We start from the raw sequence: 9,144 nt of genomic DNA on the forward strand, positions 1-9,144 counted from the left end.
GGAGAGGAAGAGAAGAGAAAAGAGGAGAGGAGAAGAGAAAAGAAGTAGAGGAGTAGAGGCAGCAGTGCGGCCATGAGCAGGTGGAGAAAGTGGGGAGAAGGGGAGGGGGAGGGGGGAAGGGAAGCAGAGAAAGAGCAAGAAAGCAAGAGAGAGAGGAGAGGGCAAGCAGCCCCTTTTATAGTGGGTCAGGCCTACCTGGCTGTGTTGCCAGGTGACCATGAGCCAGAGTTTAGACAAAATGCTAACATAGTCTTCCCAGTCTGTCCCAGGAGCTCATGCTCTATCCCTTCCAGGGGTCCAAGAATGACTTCTGTTGCGTTATTTGGGCTCCTGGAGGCTCCATTATGCTCCACTTGCCCAGATCAGTTACTCACCAGTAGGTTTAAGTGTTTACACCTTACTAGGCAAGGAGAATGCAAAGGCTTTAATTTTAGTTTACCTTTATTTCTTTGTGTGTTTGTGGGAGTAGGGTGGGGTGGTAGTGCTGCACATAAGTGTGTGTAATAGTCAGAAGACAACTTTCCTATCTTTTACCATAAGGCTGAGGGGCTACATTCAGGTTACTAAGCTTAGCAGTGAGTGAGTGCCTTTACGTGCTGAACTGTCTTGCCGGCCCTCATATTAATCGCTCCAGGATTCTCTATTGGTTTAGGCTTGCATACGACCATCTTTGTGGTGTTCCAGCATGCACAGCTCTATGAGACGATAAGAAGCAGAACGTGGGAATCATCTTCAAGTAGTTGCTCACGGGGACTTGATCTTTGGTGGCACTTCAGTGGTGGTCACTCTGCTCTCCAGAGAGACCAGGGCCTAACCTCTTGGCCCCAGGAGTATGTAGTATAAGTTTTGTGTGGAATGGGAATCAAACATACTGTATTTGAGCCCATTTAAAAGTTCATACATGTAGTCATTTTTCTTATGTTTATCTGTACAGTTCAAGTTTCCCTGAAGAACTGCCCAGTCTGTGAGCTTAGCTTCAGATTCATCTTTAGATTGTAAGACCATTGCTAATGTACACAGAACTACGTAGTTACACACATTTACTGGGTCATCTCATTGCGGGAAATGTTCTTGGGAGAGGAGCGTCATACCGCTGTTTAAGATTACTTATAAGAAGGCAAGAGAGATGCTCCTCAGTGGTTAGAGCATTTGTTGGTCTTCCAGAGGACCTGCATTCAGTTCCCAGCACCCTCACAACTTCCTAGAACTACAGTTCTATGATATCTGATGACTTCTTTTGACCTGTGTAGGCTCCTGCACACATGTGGGACACACATAAAAAATAAATCTAAAATAAAGATCGATCATATGGGCTTTAAACAATCTGATGTTTGGATCTCTCTCTCTCTCTCTCTCTGTTTTTGTTGAGCTCTGATTTTTGAGAGAAAAATAACCATGCTTTTTACATTTGCTTCACATGCATGCCCCCACCTCACCCCGTGTGTTCATGCACATAAGTGGCATTGTGCATACTGTGCAGTGTGATGAGGTGTGTAGATGAAAATACAGCACATCAAGGCATGATATATAAAATTTATCTGCTCATGGAGCAGAGCAAACCCAGATCAGCTCATAGGAGGCCAGACTTGAGGGCAGCTGCCAGAGCTTAGAGGCTTTCCTGCAGAAAGAGGTACTGATCCAGTGAAGGGATACCTTTGACTCAGCAACAGAGAGCTAGTTCCTGGGAACTCTTAAGTTCAGAGGAATGCATTTGCCTCAACCTAGAGACTGGGTCTGGGAAAAGAATGAGCCCTGGGGAGCCCAGACCTGGGGCTTACAGTGAGATTATCTTTCTCAGAATAGCCTGGGATGCCTGGGAGGTGAGTGGCCAAAGGAGATATGAATTTGGATCTTTAAGACTGTGTTGAGGGTCTTGTTTCTTTTCTGTGTAGCCCAGGCTGGCCTGGAACTCACTCTGTAGATCAGGCTGGCCTGGAACCCACAGAGATCTGCCTGCCTTTGCTTCCCAAGTGCTGGGATTAAAGGCCTATGTCACCAGTACCTAGTGAGGTTCTTGTTTCTTGATGGAGAAGAGTGGAGTTCACCTTGCCAACATCATGTGTCAGGAAGATGAAAATGCCCAGGACCGTAACTAAATGCTCAGATGGGGACCAGTGATTCCTTCCCTGTTCCATGTGGACCCAAACCCTTCTTACTGTGTGGATATAAAGTTCCCTGAAAGTGTGTGTATGAGTGTGTGTTTGAGAGTGTGAGTGTGAGTGTGTGTGTGTGTGTGTGTGTGTGTGTGTGTGTGAAAAACCTGGGGTCTCCTTACAGTCTGGTCAACATTCTGACCCCATGGCCAGCCAAGACCAAGGAGGGTAGCATTGTACTAGGGTTCTGATTGAATTGTGACTCACACAATGATTTGCTGATGGCAGATGAGAACAGATTATTTGGATCGTGATGGAACAGTGGTTCTGCGGACCTCAGAGATGACATAGCATATGATGCAATTTATAATAAGTTGGATGTGTGGATATGATGGGAGGTGAAAGGACCAGAGTGAGCACAGGACACACCTAGGCCAAATTCTTAGCACAAAGGAGGTTATTTTCCCCAGAGAGACAAAGTTCAGGGAATAAGAAACAAAGATAAGAGACAGAGGACAAGGGAGAAGAGAAAAGGGGGCAAAGGAGAGTGGGGGAAGGGCTATTCGCCTCAGAGGGACCAAGGACTGCCTCTGAATAGAGAGGAGGCAGATGTGGCCCAGAGGTGAATGGCAGTTTATAAAGGGAAGAAGGGAAACCTTGAGTTAGGATGACTTGCTTTGTTTTGACTGGGCACATTCATTGGGTGAACCAAAGGGGGCTTTTGATTGCTGGACCGTGGTGGTCAGTCTCAGAAGGAGGAAGCGACCAAATAAGAGGACAGACCTTGGGGGCTGCCTTTAGGAGTGGAATCTGATGGTTTTCAGCAAGGGGAAGAAGGGCAAATGGCAAAACTTGTTGGCGCTGTTTGCCATGCGCTGGCCTGTGTTTGCCATGCTCGGGCATGTGTTCACCACGCTTGGGCCTGTGTATGCTATGAGCTGGCCTGTGCTTGCCATGCTGGGGCCCACTAGATGGGAGCAGGCCCTGCATACATTAGGCAAGCTCTCTACCACCAAGCTCCAGCGCTGGAGTGCCAGTCTTGCTCCACATGCAGCTTTGATGCTTTTCTGACTATTTTTACTCATTTAATGCATGAACCAAGTGGATAAGTGGCAGGGACACACAGTGTGACAGGTCCTTTTCCAGCTACGCAAAGACTTCAGACTGCACAGATGTACAGACGTGTATTTAACTATGCCCTGGAAGTAGCCCTGACTATTGGCATCACTAAAGCCAATATTACCAAACATCCTTGACAGTTATCATTACTAAAGCATAGTGATATCTTTCTTGAAGTTCCAGAAAGAACAGGCGAAAAATGGGAAATGAAAGTTGAGTCTTCCAGGCTGCCTCTCCAGCCTTTGGTTTGTCACATGTTGTTTTTTTGTTTGTTTGTTTTTTGCTTTTAAACATTTCCTTTGGGAGTGGAATAAAGTATAGGCAGTGTGCTCCATACCCTGGATTCAGAGCTGTGTGTTGAAACCGGGTCCAGCTCAGTAGTAGCCTTTAGTCACATGGCCTGAGGCAGCTTTTGTGACATTTTTGCCTCTCGGGATCATCAGCTGTGAAACGTGGATAATGTTGGGTGCTTGTGACCCACCTCTAATCCCATCATTCCGGAGGTGGATCTCTGAGTTCAAGGCTACCCTGCTTTGCAGAGTTCAGGACAGCTAGAGTTACACAGAGAAACCCCGCCTTTGAAGAACAAAACAAACAATAAAGTGGACAATGATAGATCCCCTTTTTGGGGCGGGGTAGGGGGGCGGGAGGCTGCTGTAAGGGCTAAGGAATTCCATGGAAAGCTTCGTACATTTTGCTATGATTAGTATCCGGTATGTGCCACACTGGAGACCTGCCCTCTCAGGGACCTTAGTTTGGCTAGAGAAGCACATTTGAAGTAATTATACAAATATAAAGTGACTCCCACAAGGATCTGACCCTGCGATAAGAGACTACTTCCTTGAGAACTCGAGATGTTAACACAGACCTAGAGAATGTTTGCTTTGAAACACTCTAATCTGGACAGAGAAGCTGATGCTCAAAGTCCTGAAAGACAGAAACGGGCCAGCATGACAGTATCCTGGGCAAATAACAATTTCTAGGGGTTCTAATCTATTAGGGAATGGAGACACATAAGTATCTCTTTAGAATATTACCATTCCTGACAGATAGGTAATTTGCCGTGGAGACTGTGTATTTTGTAGTAAGAGGCTGGAACTCAATGAGCACACCTGTTACCATATAGATTTGTGTAGACCAGGGTTTCCACCAATTTTGTCTGTCTGTCTATCTGCCCATCCATCTATCTATTCATCCATCTGTTCATCCATTTCCTCATGACTGAGTGAACACTGGAAACAGTCATGGGCTCTTCCTGAGCCTTGATCTTAAGAGATGGGAAGATAAAGCCATTAAAACCCAGAGGCAACCCCTTATAGATCTTTTTATGTTTGACTTTCTGCCCCAGGCAGGAAAAGTACCTCCAAAGCTACTTGCTCCTGCAGAAGGGTTGCCGCAAGATCGCATGATGCTCTGTCACCCTGACTGAGGGTCTACATTCTATTGGCTAGAGGAGCCCGAGTGCAGGTTGAACACCACTAGCTCTGGCTCAAAATGTGGATGGAGTAGCCAGAGCCCAGCCTGAGGTATCAGGCATGGTGTGTCATTCCAGCCAAGATGACTAAGGATCATGTTGACCTTTCCCAGGTTCCCCAGCATTGTCATCTTCATGTTAGAAATGAAATGGTGACTGTCCCAAACCTTCCCCGACTAAATCCTCCCTGACTCTTGTAAATGGAGCCCTCTAAGATACACCTTAACCCCTGGATCTCTAAGAGGCCAAACAGAACCTGGGGGGGGAGGGTATGAGAGAGGTCCCTGTCTGCGGCAGGCTTCTATGGAAAGTGCTGGAAGTGAGCATTAAGAAGCGTACCTCATTAACTATTTCTGAGAATCTGATATATATAAAAGTGTCACAATAGTACCCATTACTTTTAATTTAATTAATATATGCTAGTAAAAACAAAAATGATGAATTAATTACCCCTGCTTCAGCTCTAACAAATCCTTGAGACTGAGTGGCTGGTGATGGTCCAGGGCATGAGGGCCCTTCTCAAGGCATTGATGTTGTACTACTGGAAGAAGGTTTAGCCTGAAAACTGATAGATATGTTTTCTTACCTCCGTTCAAGCAGAACTCTGGGCAACTCTGGGCCAGTTCCTTAGCCTCCAGAGCTAAAAGACACATAGCCTGGGCCTCTAATAACCTACTTTTTTTTTTTTTTACTGATTACATAAACATTTATTTAAAACTCTTTGTAAAAAATGTAACTTTTTTTTGCCATGTTTTCGTGTGACTTACATAATTTCAAAATGAGCTTGTACCTTTACATAGATTAGAACTGAAACATCTGGTTGCATTGTAGATGACCTGCAAAAAAATATTTGACAACTGAACGACTACTCATAAAAGTATTACTTAACCAAGTACTTTAAAAAGAAAAGTAGTTCAATAGTTGATGGGGAAGATATTAAAAGAAAAACAAATCAAGGATGGTTTTAAATTCAAAGGCAAAATTCTTTAAAGATCTTAGTGGTAAGCTTCTGATATTGCCCTGTAAAAGTCTTCAGCATGTGACTAAATCACTCTGTGAGTGATAAAGACCCGTATATAACACTGGGAGCTATGTCCTATAATTTAGGAATCGGTATGGCCGCCACGGCTATACTCTCAATTGCACATTCATCAGTTCCTCTGCAGATACGGAAGTAGCCACTCTCACCCCAGTTAGAGCCCCAGCTGTTCTTTATAATCCAGTATTCTATCCCAGTAACTGGATCTCTTCCATAGCCCACAAGCAAAACAGCATGATGTGTCAGCTCAAAGGGGTTGAAAGGGTCGCTCAGCCCAGTGTGGTGATAGATTCCACTGTGGTAGTGTAGGAAGTCATCGTGGACTTCAAAGGCAACTGCCATGGGTCCAGGTTTGACCAGCTCAAGCTTCATCAGGGCTTCATTGCAGCCACCATAGAAACCACCCACATAGTAGTAGTCAGAAGAATAATAACGGAGGCAATTCTCCCTTGGTTTGCATGGAGAATCTTTGGCTGTGTAGGGAAAGCAGCTTTCTTCCACTACCCCAAAATCTTGGGCATACTTCCCTGCAATGAGGTATGGGAATCCACCATCACAACCTTGGGCATACTGGCTGCAAGATACAACCTCCTGAGGACTCAGGATTGGTGTCTGAGAATTGTTGGTTAATATACGAATTCTTGCTTCTAGCATAGAGACAAACGAGTAGCAGCTTCCACAAGATTCTTGGTTTCGAACAGGGCTAACATAATTGACGCCTTGGACGTTTCTCCAGTCCCAAGATTCTGGCAAATTTAAAATTTGTTGCTGTATTTCATCAGTCATCAGGGCAGGTTTGGGCCTTGGGATCCTTTGGCTATGGCCACTTCTCCTTATCAGATCTCGCAGGCTCATTTTCTCATATTCCTTATATGTAGTTGCAGTCCAAGACTTCTGAACGGTATTGATGGCCTTCACAAGTTGTGAGGGTAGAGCCTTTCAGAATATTTTCCCTGGAGACCTCCAAGGTGTGCTGCATTCATATTAACCTTCTCAATGTGACTTTCCACCTTCTTGCCAACAAAGCAAGCCCAGTTCCGGCCCAGCACATCATGGACCCGCCCAGTCATGGTCTCATGGCAGTAACTGATAGCTGTGTGGCCTCTGACTTCATACTTGAAAAGCGCAAACCATTTGTAGTCATTCAACGCAATCTCGAAGCCTTGGTTGTAAATGAGGGTAAAATGCCCAGAATTGCCCAGCAGTATCCAACTTCTTAAGGTGTACCACTACCTTTTCTTCTGTTGCTTCCATCACCGAGCAGTTAATGTCGCTTCGGGAACTTCTAGGGCCCACCTGGAACACCCAGGTGCCCAGCAAACCAGGGTAGGTGCAGTTGGCAGGAGTGTCGGAGCGCACGGTGTAGACTCCCAAAAGCACCAGCAGCAGGATGGCGTGCAAGGAGGGTCCAGGGACCCATGCTGACGGTGCCCAGGAAGCAGATGGCAGAGAAAGCAAGTACTGGAACACCGACTCGATGGGAGTCCCTCTAATAACCTTCTAATAGAGGATTTTAAAACACTTTCCAGCTGTAACGATCTATCATTGCATCCTATCACATGCCATTTGTGTTATTTGTTGTATTTTTTTTTTTAATAACCTTCTACAGAAGGGGTCCTCAACCTTCCTAATGATGCTACCCTTTAATACAGGTCCTCGTGTGGCGGTAACTCCCAAACATAAAATTCTTTTTGTTGCTATTTTATAACTGTAACTTTGCTACTTTTATGAATTGTGTTGTAAATATCTGATACGTGACCCCTGTGGAAGGGTCATTTGAAACCCGAAGGGGTCATGACCTATAAGATGAGAACCACTATTCTAGCTAGAGTCTAAAGCTTCCAAAGCGAGAATCCTTTTCACATCTTGGTACTGCTTAAAATGCCTATAGAACACTTTTCACATAGTAGGTGCTTAAAAAGATGGGCCTGAATTATTGGTTATATTTTATATGTTATATTTATATTTTAAAATATATATTTATTGATTTATTGATTATATACTGCACCAGGATATGAACAGTCAGCCTTTAAAAAATGATTTGTGTGTGTGTGTACATGTGTGGCATGTATATGCAGGGGCTCATGGAGGCCAGAAGAGGGGGCATCAGATCCAACCACTAGCTACAAGTGATTGTGAGCCCCCTGTGTGCATGCTGGTAACAGAACTTGGGTCCTCTGGAAGAACAGCAGGTGCTCTTAACAACTGGGCCAACTCTCCAGTCCCTACACACAGCCTTTTGCTGATGTCTGTAACTACTCCAAAGCTAGGAACCACTAGGACCATTTGATTGACAAGTAATTGTCAGAGGAAACACCCGTGCAGGAAGTGAGTAGGCAGCGGAAGGGCGTGACAGTGATGAGCCTGAGTTGATGAGCTCTCTCCAGTCTCTGCCTTGGTATTATGTCACCTGGAAGAACAGGCTGGCCTTCACTGACAGACTCCTGATGGGGAGGGGCAGGAATGAGAAAAGAAGATAAGAGAGTTAGGGCCTGAAGGTCTTTCATGAGTTGATGGCTCAAGCCAAGCCAGTTTATTAAGAAGACAGCATCTTCTATGCTGTTTGCAGGGGAAAACAGGACCAGAGCATCAGATTCTGTCAAGCTATCATACCATGGGGTGGACTCAGTAACAAGCTAATCAAGCAATGATGCACAAAGGGAACACAGGCTGTCTCAAGTGCACCACACTGAGTGCACTGAGCCCTCAAGGGCCTTGGGACAGATAACCACAGGCCTTCAAATTGGGGCAAAGTAGCTTCCCAGGATCCAAGAGGGAAGTTCCCCCAAGGCCCTGGCCCCAGGCTATTACTGACTTTTCTGAGCAAGTTCCTGATTTTTAAACAAGAAACTATGTTCCTCTCCATACATCCAGGCCCAAGGGAAAGCCCTGGACTGGCCTGGCTCCAGACAACTGAGAGTGGCCCAACTTTTGGGAGTTGTATATTAGTTAGTTACTGCTGAATCACAGTGTGTCTGATCTCAGGGACACCCAGGTTATGTTATTTTCTAGGTCCTGGGGTATTTGCACTCTAACACTGACGTACTTATGTATGTGTGTGTGTGTGTTGTGTGTAACCATTTTACAGTCATGTGTGACCTCACACTACAGAAACTCTGGCTGTTGCTAAGTTATTACATAACGAACTAAACCATCAATCTTAAATGGACTGACAACTTCCAGCTCTCACTGAAGTCATTCTCTGTAGCTAAAGGTTGTAGAAGCTTTTTCAACTGAACTCTTAGTACTGGGTTAACAGATTCATAGAAATTGATCACTTCAATAGCATAAGAAGAAAAAGGTCGAGCCGGGCGTGGTGGTGCATGCCTTTAATCCCAGCACTCGGGAGGCAGAGGCAGGCGGATTTCTGAGTTCGAGGCCAGCCTGGTCTACAAAGTGAGTTCCAGGACAGCCAGAGC

The 9,144-nt window shown here is 45.3% G+C and overlaps 1 protein-coding gene and 1 pseudogene across 2 annotated transcripts in view; one reads left to right on the top strand and one right to left on the bottom strand.

Annotated features, from left to right (window-relative positions):
- Flvcr2 (feline leukemia virus subgroup C cellular receptor family member 2) overlaps positions 1-9,144 on the top strand; it is a 70,393-nt gene that overhangs the window by 28,620 nt on the left and 32,629 nt on the right. The gene's annotated exons all lie outside the window — the stretch shown is intronic.
- LOC110306819 lies at positions 5,714-7,145 on the bottom strand (annotated as a pseudogene). Its single transcript, XR_002379315.2, has one exon. The product of XR_002379315.2 is annotated as a dipeptidyl peptidase 1 pseudogene (transcript).

This window comes from Mus caroli, chromosome 12 (assembly GCF_900094665.2).
Source record: "Mus caroli chromosome 12, CAROLI_EIJ_v1.1, whole genome shotgun sequence".
NCBI classification, from domain to species: domain Eukaryota; kingdom Metazoa; phylum Chordata; class Mammalia; order Rodentia; family Muridae; genus Mus; species Mus caroli.